The 16,834-nt window shown below is 42.3% G+C and overlaps 1 protein-coding gene across 6 annotated transcripts in view; it reads right to left on the bottom strand.

Annotated features, from left to right (window-relative positions):
* plxnb3 (plexin B3) overlaps positions 1–16,141 on the bottom strand; it is a 63,681-nt gene extending 47,540 nt beyond the window's left edge. For 2 of the 6 annotated variants that reach the window (XM_067527878.1, XM_067527880.1), the window contains exons 1-2: positions 15,944–16,141; positions 5,187–5,260 (exon numbers count right to left, since the gene is read on the bottom strand). The gene's annotated coding sequence lies outside the window, so the exon portion shown is untranslated. The other 4 variants (XM_067527876.1, XM_067527877.1, XM_067527875.1 and 1 more) reach the window with 4 other exon arrangements.
* Positions 16,142–16,834: the final 693 nt, after the last annotated feature.

Raw genomic sequence — 16,834 nt, 5'->3', positions numbered from 1 at the left:
AATACGCTCTGTAGTTTATTGTCTCTGTGCTGCTGCCACAGATTGTTAGTTTCATATCTTCAGTAGGAACCAACAGAAACCAGGCTCCTAAACCTTGATTTGGACAGATGCATTGACTCTACAGTGCAGGCCTCATGTAAGTTCTTTGTAGACACAAACCTTTATAGCCCATAGTGTAACGAGTCACTGTCACAGGCGACAAACCAGTGCACAAATGTAAATCTCCCTGTGCTATAGGCAGCACAGACTGCATGGGTTCAACACAGAACCATTAATCAGAACATTTACAGAGTTCCCATGTTTTAGGTCTACGTCTGTACTGCACAGAAAGCAACAAACCACAGTATTTCCAATATATATATATATATATATATATATATATATATATATATATATATATATATATATATATATATATATATATATACACATATATATATACATGTATATATACATATACATATATGTATATATACATATATACATATATATATATATATATATATATATACACACACACACACACACGTATGATGTGTTTACTCTTCTAAACAATTTCAACCTAAGATTCGTCTCCACTCCTCCGACCCACAAAGCTGGCCACAACCTCAACCTCATTCTCATCCGGAACTGCACCACGGACAACATCTTGGGTATTCCTCTGCATTTTTGGGATCACTTCTTCTTTCTACTCACAGTCTTTATCCCTAGACCTTCGCATTCTCCCACAACACTTGTAACATTCCGCCATAACCTCATTCTCTCAACCCGGACCAATTCTCTTCACTGGTCTCTGAAACTCTGCCCCAAACACAGGACCTCTGCATCCTTAATTCAGATGCAGTTACGGACAGCATGTGCAATACACTTTCATCGTGTCTGGATAGTCTCTGCCCCATTTCTTCTAGACCCACTTGTCCCTCAGCTTCTAATCCGTGGCTCACCGACAGGATCCGTGAGCAACACACCACACTCATAAGTGCTGAGAGGAATTGGCGCAAATCCAAGACTCCATCTGCTCTTCCTGAGTATCAGTATCTGCTTGGATCTTTTCTCACAGTGTCACTAGGGCAAAGACTGAATACTACCAGGAGAAGCTTAGAAACACCGCGGACACCAGAAAGCTGTTCTCCACTTTCAACTCATCTACCCATCTCCACCACCTAACTCTCTCACTGCCGGCGACTTTGTTGGCTTTGCTACCAAGGTGGCAGCCATCATCTCACAGTTCTCTCCTCCAGAAGATGACATCCTGCTAACTTCTTCCAACACTGCATCGCTCTCTTCATTTTCAACTCTGACTGAGGATGAGGTATACACCCTCCTCCTCTCTAACCATCCGACCACCTGCTCTCTGGATCCGATCCCTTCTTCTCTCCTTCAAGCAGTTGCACCCTCACCCTCACTAATGCCAGCTATTACACAAATCAATCAACACATCTCTCACAGCAGGCCCTTTTCAGACCTCATTTAAGCAGGCCCAGACTACCAATTGCTCAAGAAGCCAACTCTTGACCCCTCCCTTGTGGCGAATTAGCAACCTGTCTCTCTTCTTTCATTTCTGGCCAAGACCATGGAACAACAACCCTCTGACTTTCTTTCCAAGAACTTCCTCGATGTCAACCAGTCTGGCTTTAGAGGGGTCACTTCAAAGAAACGGCACTACTGACCATCATGGAATCTCTTCAAGCGGCAAAAGTCGCAGGTCAGGCTTCTGTCCTAATCCTACTCGACCTATCTGCAGCCTTTGACACCATCAGACCCTTTTGTCCACACTCTGACATGGGCATCTCTGGATAAACTATAGCCTGCCTTAGCCTTACTTATCGGGAGGAACCTTGAAGGTATCCTGGCAGCAGCATGTTTCTCACTCTCATAGCCTCTCCATCGATGTGCCACAGGGTTCAGTTCTTGTTCCTCTTCTTTTTTCTATCTATACAACATCCCTGGTATATATCATCCACTCACATGCCCTTTCCGAACACTGCTATGCTGATGACACACAGCTCTTCCTGCCCTTTCCCCCAAACAAATCCATCACGGATTTGTGCCTGTCTCTCAAACTCTCTGCCTAGATGAGAGAGAGACATCTTTAGCTCAACCTCCCCTAGACCAAAGTCCTTGTCTTCCCAGCCAGACCTTCAACACAACACAACATGTGCATCAACATTGTATCTACAGTGATTGTCCCCACAAAGGGACGACCAACTGAGCTTTAACGACCACATATCCACAGTCTCTAGGGCATGCAGATTTGCCCCCTACAACATCAGAAAGATCAGACCCTACCTCACGGAATATACAACGCAACTCATTGTACAGGCGCTGGTCATATCTCGTCTTGATTACTGCAACGTTTTGTTAATGGGGTTACCGGTATCCACAATCAAACCCTTGGAGATGATCCAAAATGCAGCAGCATGCCTCATTTTTAATCAGCCAAAAGGGACTCATGTCACACCATTCCTCAGATCTCTACACTGGCTTCTTGCAGCTGCATCCAGTTCAAAGCTCTGTCTCTCACCTACAGGGTGATCACCTCAACAGCTACTGCTTACGTTAACTCCCTCATTCAGGTCTACAATCCTTCCTGTCCACTGCGGTCTGCCAATAAACAACGTCGGGTGGTACCAGCACTGCACAGGAGACACCAAGCAAAACTCTGCAGCGCAATTATCCCAGGATGGTGGAACGAGCTACCAAACTCTGCACACTCAGCTAACTCAGTGCCAATATTCAAAAAACTGCTGAAAACCAAACTCTTCCACACCTTCATATGGAATTAAATCTAATTTTTAAAATAGACTAAAAAAAAAAAAAATCCTTTCTGCTTTTTCTTGCACTTGCATCTAATAAAATATAAACACTTTATTGTTTCTCGACTTAGATTTACGCTTGCTTTGTACCTCACTTGTAGGTCGCTTTGGATGAAAGCGTCTGCTAAATGACTAAATGCTAAAATAAAATAAAAATATACTCAAAACAGAGGAAAGGAAACCCAGCTGAGTGCTACTGACCTCGCTTTTGATTATAATTTTAATCATTAAAATATGTTTCACAACAAAATCTTCAAAAGCAATTGGGTCTGATATTGCACCAGATACACTTTACGTTAAGTCACACTATGTGGTTCACCCAGTCCTTCAAGGATCTCACCCAAACCTGTAAGTTATTGTTATTACTTAAGTTATTACTGTAAGTTATTATTTTTATGCACAAACAAGAATTTCTGTTCTGATGGGACCTGCAATTTGATCACCTCAGAACTTGGTGTGTTGCTGCTCTAACACACATGACAAGATAAATCTGGCACAGCTGGTTTAAACTGTGTTACTTTGGGGACGAGCTTTTATGATCATGTACCAAATGAACAGATCAGCAACTCAGAAATTTCACTTGTTAGACAGAAACAGTTAGGAGGTTTCTGAAAAGTTATGATAAATCTGCAGCTTCCTCATCTGTGAGGTCATTAATCCATGTCCTAAATTTTAAACCTGTTCAAAATCAAATGTAGAGACCTAAGTCTAATGACTAGAATCTTCATACGTCATATGAAACAACTTTCTCTGCCAACTGTCAGCGCTAACTGAGCCAGACTGGAACCGACCAGGACCAACCCTATCCGACCTCTTATATACAGTGTGAGCTGGCTCATCTTCAGGTGTGTCCCCAGTACTGATTGGACCAGCAGTGTCCGTCAGTGTCTCTCGTCAGCCTAATTGCAGAGGAATGATGAGGATTTAGGTACTTGTATCAATATTTGGTTTGGCAAGTACTCAAATGGAGGTAGTTGTACTGCAATAATAAAAGCTGCAATAATCCCACCTCAGTCTGTCTGAAAATATTTACAACCTACTCCTACTCCACACGTTTGCAGTTTTTAGTACTGCTGTTCTTTTTATTGGAGGTAACAGTGAAATACTGTCCTGTGAAGAGTTACATGCTTCATGTGGTTCTTTGAGTTTAAAGAATCTTCTCTTTGTGTTTATATCAGTTTAGTTTCTGTCTCTGCTTAGGATGAGGAGATGGTTTCTGATAAAAGCCACCAGTGAACTGAGTGAGGAATCAGTCAGGGTGGGGCCACACCAGACACACACTGTGTTAGATAGTGTAGTGTTGTATTATTGTGTTTTTGGGCGTGGTGTGTGTGTGTGTGTGTGTTTTCCAACAGAAACAAAAGATGAAGGACGAGCGAAAAGGATTTAAAGAGAAGAGGAGGGGGAGGGGTCGGTGTGGGGGGGTTCAGACAGCGTGAAAGCAGCTTGTGGAGAGACGGAGCAACCAGGCGCAGTAATGAATGAAGGGGGGAGGGGGGTGAAAGGTGACAGTAATTAGGAGGAAATGTGACAATGCGTCGATAAGATAAAAACTTTATTTCATCAAAAACTAAACATTCAGATCCAATAATTTAATATTGGACAAACAGGAAATAATTGTCCACTAAAACATTTGGAGGCTGAAATAAATTGAGGAAGAAATAAATGACAAAATAACTGTTTATATAAAATGGGCTACAGAGAAGAGAAAAATCTTTCAGCAGAGCTGAAACTCATAACAGATTATTGTAATTTTGTTTTAGTCCCCATTTTATTTTGACGGTGTGAGGCAATGCTTTTATTAACTGTAAGCTAATGTTGCATATGGTCCTGATGGCATCAGACTGTGTGAAGGAAGTACTTTATTTTGAAGGTGTTGACCCAGTAACCTGTCCACAGTAGGAGATCATTTTATTTAATAATAAAGTCCTCACTTTGTAGATCTGTGATTTCCACATTTATTAAACATAATAATTGTCTGATTATTATTCAGTCAATAGTTGTTTTAAAAATGTGTTGTTGTTTAAGTTGCTGTTGATTCAGTTTTACTGAAGCTTCTGCAGAGGTGCTGACAACAAAGAGGCTTCTGTTTCACACGGTTACACAACAACACAGCACCACTCTAATGATCTCTGGGTCAGTGAGGTTCGATCTGCACAGAGCTCACCAACTTCTACAGGCAACGCTGACTAAAGACAGCAACCAGCAACTCTGACTACTGGAGCAACTAATAATAACGTTGATTTAGTTTCTAAAGGCAACATTACCCAAAAAGTCTGTCCATTCAATCAGACTGATGAGTCGTGACTAAATCGTTATGTGTGAGGTCCACGGTTGCTATGGTGACTCAAAGATTACAGTTGTACTGACCGGTTGAGGTGACCTGCTGCTGCGTCCACGTAGAGGAGGCTGAGGAGGAACCTTCTGCATCAGGAGGACGTCTCCTGCAGGAACAAAACATAGACAAACACGTCAATCAAATTTTGCAGTTTATGTTGACCCAATTTGTTCAGCTGGTCAATGTGTGAACCGTGTGGTGCACAGTGGACCACTGGAAAAGCAGCAGTTTTATCCCATCTACATGTCCTCAGGGTTACTAAGCTGTTCTACTGAAGAATTTATTTCTTGGTTAATTTGCCAGATTGTAGCAGCAGGATGTTAGACAGAAGATGAGGAGGCTGAAACACAGATTGCAGCCAGTAACACACGACAACAATAACAACTAAAATATCACCGATCAGTAATCAATATCCTCAGTAATTGATCATAAGCTCATCAACAGGAAATGATTCATTACTCAACTCCGTGGCCGACAGATGGACGGCAGAGACAGTAAAGGAACAATCTGTCCAAATAGACAGCCTCCAGGCTGAGAGACAAGAGACCGATGACACAACTCCTCAGGTTAGGACATGCTGTCTTATCCTGACAGATTTGCTTATCTGTCTCTGGGTTCAGGTCATGAACAGGTTTAGATCAGGGTTTGACATTAGCCCCATCCTCAGCTAACAGAAACGAGTTACTGGATGTCTCAGTGGCACCCATTTTTTCCTTCAGAGCTGAAAGAAGTAACTAAAGAGAAACTTAGCAACCAATCAATGTTTACATGTTCAACGCAGGACCAGGATGCCCCAGAAACCAGACTGAAGCCAGTTTGGGAGACATCTGTTTTTGACTCAGTGTTTGTGTCTGGTAAAGATGGTCAGACCTCAGTTCCTGGTTTAACTGTTCCAGCACCAGAGTTTAGACTGGTTCTTAGACAATCTACTGCTGATTTTATCTGGTTTTCATGTGGATCTGTGGACTCCACGATGAGTTAATGAGGCAAAAAAGTATTTACTCAGCCACTGATTGTGCAAGTTCTCCCGCTTAACATAATGACAGAGGTCTGTAATGTTCATCATAGGTACACTTCAACTGTGAGAGACAGAATGTGAAAAAAAAAATCCAGGAAATCACATTGCAGGATTTTTAAAGAGTTTATTTATAAATTCCTGCGTAAAATAAGTATTTGGTCAATAATAAAAGTTCAACTCAATACTTTGCAATATAACCTTGGTTGACAATGACAGAGGTCAAACGTTTCCTGTAGGTCTTTACCAGGTTTGCACACACTGTAGCTGGTATTTTGGCCCATTCTTCCATGCAGATCTCCTCTAGAGCAGTGATGTTTTGGGGCTGTCGCTGGGCAACGTGGGCTTTCAACTCCCTCCACAGATTTTCTAGGTCTGGAGAATGGCTAGGCCACTCCAGGACCTTGAAATGCTTCTTACGGAGCCACTCCTTCGTTGCCCGGGTGGTGTGTTTGGGATCAATATCATACTGGAAGACCCAGCCACGTCCCATCTTCAATGCTCTCGCTGATGGAAGGGGGCTTTTGCTCAAAATCTAACGATACATGGCCCCATTCATTCTTTGCTTAATACGGATCAGTGGTCCTGTCCCCTTTGCAGAAAAACCGCCCCAAAGCATGATGTTTCCACCCCCGTGCTTCACAGTGGGTATGGTATTCTTGGGATGCAACTCAGCATTCTTCTTCCTCCAAACACGACGAGTTGAGTTGTTACCAAAAATTTCTATTTTGGTCTCATCTGACCAAATGACATTCTCCCAATCCTCCTCTGGATCATCCACATGTTCATGGGCAAACTTTAGACAGGCCTGGACATGTGCTGGCTTAAGCAGGGGTACATGTCTGGCACTGCAGGATTTGATTCCCTGTCGGCGTAGTGTTTTACTGATGGTAACCTTTGTTACTTTGGTCCCAGCTCTGTGCAGGTCATTCACCCGGTCCCCCCGTGTAGTTCCAGGATTTATGCTCCCTGTTCTCATGATCAGTTTGACACCACAGGATGAGATCTTGCGTGGAGCCCCAGATCAAGGGAGATTAAGTATGTATGTCTTCCATTTTCTAATAATTGCTCCCACAGTCGATTTATTCACACCAAGCTGCTTCCTATTGTAGATTCACTCTTCTCAGCCGTGTGCAGGTCTACAATTTTGTTTCTGGTGTCCTTGGACAGCTCTTTGGTCTTGACCATGGTGGAGTTTGACGTCTGACTGCTTGAGGCTGTGGTCAGTTGTCTTTTATACAGATAACGAGTTCAAAGAGGTGCCATTAATACAGGTAACGAGTGGAGGACAGTTCTTCTTAAAGAAGAAGTTACAGGTTTGTGAGAGCCAGAAATCTTGCTTGTTTGTTATTGACAAAATACTTATTTTACGCAGGAATTTATAAATAAATTCTTTAAAAATCCTACAATGTGATTTCTTTTATTTTTTTCCACATCCTGTCTCTCACAGTTGAAGTTTACCTATGATGAACATTACAGATCTCTGTCCTCATTTTAAGTGGGAGAACTTGAACAATTGGTGGCTGACTAAATACTTTTTTCCCCATTTGCTCATCATGGAGTCCACAGATCCACATGAAAACCTGATAAAATCAGAAGAAAAATCTGATCAAAGCTTCACAAGTAAATGATTCTCTGATTGTGGTTTCTACTGTCCAGAGGTTTTTAATTTCCATGCAGAAGAAGTCAAATAGGCCACCGGTGGATTTAATCCCCATTAAACCTGAACCACAGCAGTAGATTGGGCTGCCTGCCATCATTCGCTAATCTGTGGAATTAATCTGATGCTTGTAACTCTGCAAACTGAGACATTATCAAGCAGTAATCTGCATATATGGAGCACACACACACACACACACACACACACACACACACACACACACAAAACACACAAAACACACACATCACATATCACTGTTCTTGCTGCACAAACATTGATAAGAAGTCACTCAATGGAACCTCCTGAGTAAACGAATAAACGTCATTTTATTAGAAAAAGACTGTGAAATGCTCCTTTTCCTGCTGGACACGTCCTGGTCATAGTTAAAAAAAAAACAGCCTGAAATGTCCACACTTGGGAACGGTTACCGACCTACACAGCAGTGATCAGTGGTAACATTTTAGTGTGTTTCTGTCAGAAGTGTTGTTTCTCATTCACCATTTCACACACACTCACAAATTGATGACAGCAGCTGCTCACCTGACTCACCAGGAGAAACAGGAGGGGACTGGGAGTTGAACCGTTGAACTTGAGGTTCATAAACGACTGCTTTACCAGCTGAGCTACAGGCACCTAAAAGAAGAAGGCAGGGCATGTGTACTGTACCACTAAATACAGAACCTGTAAATGTTTGAACCCATTGTAGTACCATTCTTCACCTCTTCTTCTGCTGCTTCCTGCTGAACATTTGTGATGGATCCTTTATATGTTACTCTTTTACATGTATTTTGTGTATTAACTACAGCAGGAGTAACACATGTAGATTGTATCGATGTATATGTTCAGAAAAATCATGGAAATTTTAGTGAAAACAGTGACTTCTTTAACCATCCTTGTTTTGAAGAATCCAAAGACATAAAATGTGACACATTAGAAGAACAGAATAATCTGTCCCACTCTAAATATCTAGGCTCCCTCTAACACCTATTAGCACTTACACACTCAGCACCTTTTATATGGAATAAACTACAAATGACTTATAAGTTAGACTCACTTTTAAAGTTTTACTTTCTGACATTTTATGTAATTTTTTCTGATGATTTTGTGTGATACATTAAAACGTAAAACCTGCTGTGAGTGTGAACATGAATTAGCTGGAACAAAGAAGAAAATCAGTCTCTGATTTAACACGTGTGTGTGTGTTCTAAGTTGGGGGTGTAACAGCTGCTGCTGACTGAAGACAGCTGCACTGCTACATACCAATTTTACACACACACACACACACACACACACACACACACACACACACACACACACACACACACACACACACACACACACACACACACACAGATTAACTCAGAGACAGTATAATCTTCAGTGTGTTACAGTGACAACACTTTGTTTCACACTCTGTAATCTGAACAGTCACACTAAAATTGGGGGGGGGATCCAAGCAGTCTGATATTTAAAGGAACAGTCCCATAGTACAGAACAGTCACAGTCACTGTGCAACCTGACTGTGGTTTCTGTTTCTATTGGTGAAACAAAAACAGAGCTTCTGAAATATGAAGACAACATCCTCCTTACTAAAGTCAACTCAGGGGGTGACGCCTCTGTACATCCCACTGTTTCGTGATAAAACTCCAGCTAAAATCTAGTTCAATAAGCTGTGGTGTTGTGTTCCTGCTCTTTCAGTTGATCTGTTAAATAACATCTGTTCTCATGATGAATAGCTCCAGCTGATTTGGACAACACATTAAATTTAATTACTTGGCTGATAGCATTAGCTTCATGCTAACCTAACAGTTGGGAAAAATGCTGGACAGATAAACACTGGAACAACAAGTATTTGGAAAAGTTTTACTGCTAAATGAAACAAAGTTCGTTGCTAATACTGGCTACCTGATGGTTTTGTCTTTTTCAGGGAAGGTTTTAACCACTTTCATATTTTACAGCCATGAATGAGTGTAACTCCAGGAAGCAGTTTAATTTAGAAAGACAAGGACCAGGGCAGACTGTTGGATTCACGCTCTCAGCTGAGAGAATGATGGGTGGCCTGGTGGATCAGTGGGCAAGCTGATGTCTGCAGGATAAAATCCCAGCCCACACACCAGGTGTGCCCTGAGTGAGACGCTGAGTGCTAGCTCCCAAGGGAATGGGTTAAAGGCAAAACACAACTTTTTTGTTGCTGCTTATTGCTCATGTTAAAATGTGTGTGTTTATGACGGTTGTGGGTTTTGCACCATATCACAAAAACTAATTGTTAGTGAAAACCAACTTGGCAAAAAAAATGGTTTCTGATTGCCTGAATCAAATCGCCAGAAAATAAAAATCTAATGTGAGTTTTCCTCCTGTGGGAGACCATCTCTTCCAGCTGTCCACAGTGGACCAGGGAGGACGTGTGAGTTAGATATGTGTTACAGATACAGACACGATTATGAGACAGACAGGGAGAGGAAGAGAGGAAGGAAGAGGCTGTTCCAGCAGAGGAAATGGAAACAGCGACAGTAAGTACAGCTCATTTTGCCACACAGCAGGGACTTCCTCCTCCATTATAAACAGCAGGACACACACACAAACACATTTCCAGCTGGAAAGACAATCTAACTACCCCCCCCCCCCACACACACACACACACAAAGTTTAACCATCATGGCTAAATAACAAGTGTACAAAAATCCTCACTTTTCCTCATGCTGCTCTACCGTATTTGCACAAAGTTATTGTGATCGGTCGCCTTCACACTCGTCCATGTTTGTGTTGTTAAACTTTCTGTGTGTTCGTCACATTGAACAAACCACACTGATAGACATGTCCCCACACTAAAAACAACTTCCACCAAACCAAGACAATAAAAAAGTACAAACTACTGATCAATAAGTAAGAAACAACCCAGCTAGAGGAGTAAACACAAAAATAGTAAATGAAATAAAAACAATACTATTTGTCCCCTTTGACCATTTAGTCCCCCTCCTTTTTACAGATGGGGAATGAGTTGAACACTGGGAGAAAGAATCTCCTGTGTTGTTCTTTGGAGCACTTGACTGTGATCAGTCTCTGGCTGAAAGTGCTCCTCTGTGCATCAGCACACAGTGGACTGGGTGGGAGGGATTGTCCAGGATTGAGAGGAGTTTGCACAACATTCTCCTCTCAACCACAACATGCAGAGGGTCCAGCTCCTCCCCCAGAACAGAACCAGCCCTCGTTTTTAGTTACTGTTACTGTCTGCCACCTTCATATTGCTGCCCCAGCAAACCACAGCACAGAAAATGGAACTGGCTACCACGTACCCATTAGACATCCACTGCATGGTGCTGCAGATGTTGAAGGACCTTAGTCTCCTTAGAAAATACAGCCTTTTCTGTGTTTTCCTGTAGATTGATGCTGCATTAACAGATCACACGGACACTAAACTGGACTGGTCAGTCAATGCAGCATCAATTGATAGACATGTGCCCCACACTGTTAAACATGTCCCCACAGTGTCAGTCTTCAGGGTTTCAGACCTGTTTAAACTGATCCAGGATCAGTTTTCTGTCAAGATCCTCCAGTTTCATTCTGTGACAAACTGTGGAGATGGGGATGATGATGTTCTCTCAGAACCTGTTGCAGTCTTTTCATTGAACTTCATTTTGTTCATCCTTGTCTGAAGACAAAGATGAACCAAATGAAGCATTAAAAATGTTGAACAAAGTTAATTAAATTTGTGTCTTTTGATTAGTTTTTAAAAGTCTGAATAAGAACTTTCAATGTTTGTATTCAAACCATCAACAGTTAAAAGAACACGTCCTGCTGGTTGATTGTGATGTTGCTGCAGCCTGAAGGACAAACAACAACATGGGACAAAAGGAGGTTTAAAGTGTAAAACCTGATTTAAACTGCTGAGAACAGTTTAAAGAAACGTAGAAACGCAACAGTTTAGTTTGACATGTGAGATAAATGAGGTCTAAACACACACGTTTCTGGTTCAGGTACAGTTTTACAGACCAGGTTCTCAACCAAAGAGAATTTTCATAAACACAAAGACAAGTGTTGGGGTTTCTATCACTGTGAGCTCCTGTCCTCACCAACTGTCCTCCATCTGTGATTGAACCTACAAATGTTCCCATTCCAGTATTGGGTATGATACTGCCTTTGTGCATTTGTGTACTCATACTTGTATTCGGAAAACTTCTACTACACCCAAAGGTGGAACAGTGCTCTTGGAATCCATAATTATTAACGACCTGATCGAGTTTATTGAGACTTCAACACTGATCAAATCTGATCCAGTAACTGTGGAGTAAATCTGTCTGTGACCCAGTGTAACATCCGCCGAGTTTTTCTGGTCCAGCTTCAGTTACTGACGTGATCTGAAAACTTGGACAATGTGACTCTGATACAAACAGTGAAGATGTATCACTATGTTGGATTTTCTGGATCGACAGAAACAGTTACAGACTGGAACATCCCTCACCAACATACTTTGTCAGAGGACAGACACCGGCTGCAGAGAAACCAACATGTTAATGTTCCTCAGTGAAGCTGGAACCACGTTCATCATCTTAAGCAGTAAATGCAGCATCAGCTCAGGTTAAACCTGAAAAGCGGCTGCTGGATGCTTGAGCAGAGTTCAGTGAATCCATGTGTTTTACCAACCTGAACCAAGTCTCTGTCTCTAATGTCCTCTACTCTGTAGCAGGGAGATGTTCTGTTAAGCCCAGCTGTGAAGCAGAGCAGCAGGTTGAGACTGAACACAAAAACAGAAGCAGATTCTGTTCGAATTTATTTTAGCTGACACTGATCCTTCATTAAACAACCAAATCAGGTCTGGTTGAAATGGTTAAGTTTTGAGTAGGAGGGCAGAAGCTCACAGTGGAGAGGGGTGGGGTTGGGGTCTGTGTATTAATGAGGAGGCTCCTGGGAACGATCCACTGAAATCAGCTTCTTTATGATTAATAATTAATAATCACCTCCAGCTACACACCGACAGATCTGACACAAACACAGGGGGGTGAGGGGGCTTTGAGTGTGTGTGTGTGTGGGGGGGGGGGGGGTTGAAGGAATGGTTGGAGGTGGCGGAGGATTGCAGGGACTCAGCAGTTGGTTTGATCAAGGACACTTCATTCACACTCGACAACGCATGTGTGTATAATCTGTGGGGAGGCCACGCCCTAATCTGGATCAACAATAGACCCCCCGCTGTTTGTCAGCACACCTCCAAGGTTTATCTTCAGAATTTCAGCAGAAACCAAATGATTATTATAAGAGTGTGATGGTGATCCACTCCCTTGTTCTTCCATATCCTGGTATGTGGATCTAGATCCACTACAACATTTGTTTAGCAGCTTCAGGCTGACTGTGACAAAAGGACCAGAACAAGGAGTTTTTCCCTGTCATGTATGAAGTGAATGTTGTTAATATGTAATATTAAACAGATTTTACAATAATTCAATTATCAGATGTTTTTATGAGGTAAACAGCAGCAGAGATGAGGATGGCACAGAAGGACATTAGAGGACACGTTTCAGTTTCATTACAAATTGTTCACACAGGACAAAAGAGGTTGCAGAGGAGGGACCACAGTGGGTGGGACGGACTGTAGACCTGGATCAGGGAGTTCATGTGGGAAGGTGCTGTGTAGATGAGAGCTTTGAACCTATTGAAGCCATGAACAGTGGTGAGACCTGTGTCCTTCCTGGATGATCAGAAATGAGACGTCATGCTGTGTTTCAGATCACCTGAGGGTTTGACTGGGAGCCCCATCAGCAGGACAGTGCAGAAATGTCAACAGTAACAACAGCAGTATCAAACTAAAACAAGTCCCCTCAGCGACAGAAAGATACGTCCATGTGATGGTATGTTCGCATACATGAGACAACAACACGGTCCTGAGTCAACACATTTAAACAGATGGTCGAGCATATTGTTTCTCACACACAGAATTCAGGGTTGAAAGGAAACTTCTACTCAAATGTTTCAACACTTCATCCCACGTGTCAAAATAATCAATGAACTCATCTAATTTGGATCAAACATTGCAGAGTAATGTCTTCAGAATTTTGTCCTAGGCCAACAGTGGGGACTGTCCCAACAGCTGTTTAATTACTGTTTATTATTATTATTGCTCACTCTGTACTATTTCTGTCTACTGGCTCCTTCCCAATACTCTGTGCTCTACAGGACAATCAACACAGAACACAGAACATCAGTTCCTCTGAAATGCGACAAAACCTGTCTCCTGTGCTAAAGTTAGCATAGACTCTGATTAACATCATACAATGACTGAATTCTGAACTCATTAAAGACAGAAAAGTAGCAGACATCCCAGCATGCATTGTTTCAGGGTTAAAACTGAGAAGGTTTGTCTGTAATACAATAATTAGTTTTTCAGTAAATTAAGCAGGTCTGTGCTGAGTTAAGCCCATGTTTTCTGTCACTGAAGCTGCAGGTGAAGACGTGAAACATGTAAAACTGAAGTAAACCTGTGACTAAACCTTTACCACATTGTTTTCTCAACTTCTTTGAACTTAACTCAGTTGTCGTACATTTTCTAACTGTGTACTAGTGGAACTGGTGTGAGACCAGCTCAGTCTGGCTGCAGATTACAGCACATTAACTCAGTGTGTGGAGATTAAAAGTGATTAAGAGGGACCTGTAATCAGACTCAGAACAAATCCTGTAGATTAGTCAAACGGTTCCTTATCTTCATCACACTGAAGATGAAGAGGAATCATGCTGGTCACATAACCTGAGGGTCAGTTTTTGGTTGAACAGACACACCAGATCCTATTCAGAAAATTATGGTTTTCACTGACACTGAAACAAAATCATGTGAGTCAGTGTGAAACTTCACAGACGGATAAAACAAACCATTTATTGGTTTCTCACACAAAATTTTCGCTACTTTTGTTAGATTAACTAAACCTCAACAACAACCAAAGACCTGAACTTCAGCAAAGCACTGGGCTGTCAGAGTCTTGGACTGGTCAGAGACTGGTCACAGACAGCTAAGACACTGGCCCCAAACCAGTGAGACTGGTGTTGGAAGAGACACGGTGCTTCAGGTTGTCAAATGATTAAATCATTTGTTAAATTAATTGATTATTATTGATTAAAATCACTTTTGTTCACTGATGTTTTGCTGGTTTTAGATTTTTAGACTTGACTTTATTTTTGTTGTTTAGCTCTATGGGAGTACCAGTTCACCTGTTTCCACACGACAACTGAAATGATTTTTGCCTCTGACACAAAAAGTTATAATAACAGAACACCAAGACCTGATAAACCTGCTCAGAGACCCCAGGGCCAAAATGAGCTGCAGGTCAGTGGCTTCCGAAAACCAGCTTAGTCTGTCAAGCAGATCCAGGATCAGGGAAAATGGTTCATGGTTCTGGTCTAAACCTGAACCTGCATCTGTGCTATAAACGCACTCAGAAACTAACAAGGGCACAGATCAGATGACATTTGGAGGGTGGGGAGTACATGTCAGACTTGATCCGGTTTAAACAGCAGAAACTGGAAATGTTGTGTATTGGGTTTCGTTGGTCACGTGGTCCACACATCCTACAGGTGACTAAAATTAACTCGTGGCACAAACAGACACTGTGCAGGAATGTCAGCTATTCATTGTGGTGCTGTGGGCTAAGTCGTGCCGTGCCGTGCCAGGCTGGAAACACCCGACACACACACACGGGATAAAAGCGGCGCGCGGCTCCGCTCACATACAGTTTCAACCGAACCGCTCAGTGACATGTTCACACACTTCTGTTACACTCGCTCCCACACAACCTACAAACCAGCCTCCTTTACACAAATCTCCACTTTTAACCCATGGTGGACTGAGCGGCTGTGAGAAAAAAATCCGGGGAACCGACGCAGAACCGTGAAAACCAGAAACTTTGTCCACTGAAGTGAAGGACGTGTCCACTGGTTCAGTCAAACCCCTTCAGTCCAAGATTTTGTAACAGTGTCGGACAAAATAACCGACTTTTAAAACGGCACATTTGTTTAAGGAATCTGGCGTCAGACACGCCTGACTCCAACACACGCTCTTTCCTTTCCTGTGGCAGCTGCTGCTCGGGACAACTTGCACCCTTTACGGGGGGCAATGTGATCCGGCTCGGACTCACCTGAGCTCGGCAGGCTGCTCCGCGGACCGCCAGACTCCGACCCGACGAGAGAAAGTAGTAGAAACCCGCAGAGTCCAGCAAAGACACAAACCTCTACACAACAGGTCCGACAAAGACCCCGCCCAACTCCTCTCTGCGCTGCGCTGCGCCGCGAAGCTTTCCCGACGCTCCTCTGCTGCGGTGGTGGTGCCTGTCTCCTCCGCAAGAGTAAAAACCACAACCTGGTTCTGGTTAGAGAATCTGACACTTTCTCATACATTTAAATCTTAAAGTTATTTTTGTATTTTTAGCCTCAGACCTGCTTCAGGGTCTCTGGACTGGAACCTGGTCTCCGTGTTCAGAACCAGATCCACCCCTTGGCCTTTTACTATTTCTACTGAAAACCTGTTTCAGCTCTTTAGGAGGTTTTCACGTTCAGGCTCTTATTTAAAAAAAAAGAAAACAGATGCAGGTATATTTGAGATTAAACCTCTTTTTTTCTTGTTTAAAGTAAAACATGTTGAGTTTTATAGTCAGGTTCTTAAATATTGGAACAATGATCAGTTTCTTGTCCTTTAGCCTCTGTTCACCACCCCAAAGGACACGTTCAAGACCATCAGCTTTAAAATGGTCAAACAAAAGTGTGGCATTAACCATTCAGGAATTACAGCTACTTTCTTTAATTTTTAGTGGGTCATAAATAATGAAACAAATGTCTGAAAAGTGGTTTCAGGGCTTGGAGCTGGTTCTGAGAGTTACAATTACATTTCATAGATTTTCACTGAAATACTCAACATGAGGTCCAAAGAGGAGTCTCTGCAAGTGAAAATCGTTTAGACATTTTACAACATCTAGTTAAGACAAGAAGACTCCTGAGGAGGAAGACATGTCATTGTCAAAGTCTACAGTCAA

This window comes from Channa argus, chromosome 13 (assembly GCF_033026475.1).
Source record: "Channa argus isolate prfri chromosome 13, Channa argus male v1.0, whole genome shotgun sequence".
Classification (NCBI taxonomy): Eukaryota; Metazoa; Chordata; class Actinopteri; order Anabantiformes; family Channidae; genus Channa; species Channa argus.
Note: the sequence above shows the minus strand (reverse complement) of the source record. Positions and strands in the feature narration are given on the sequence as shown.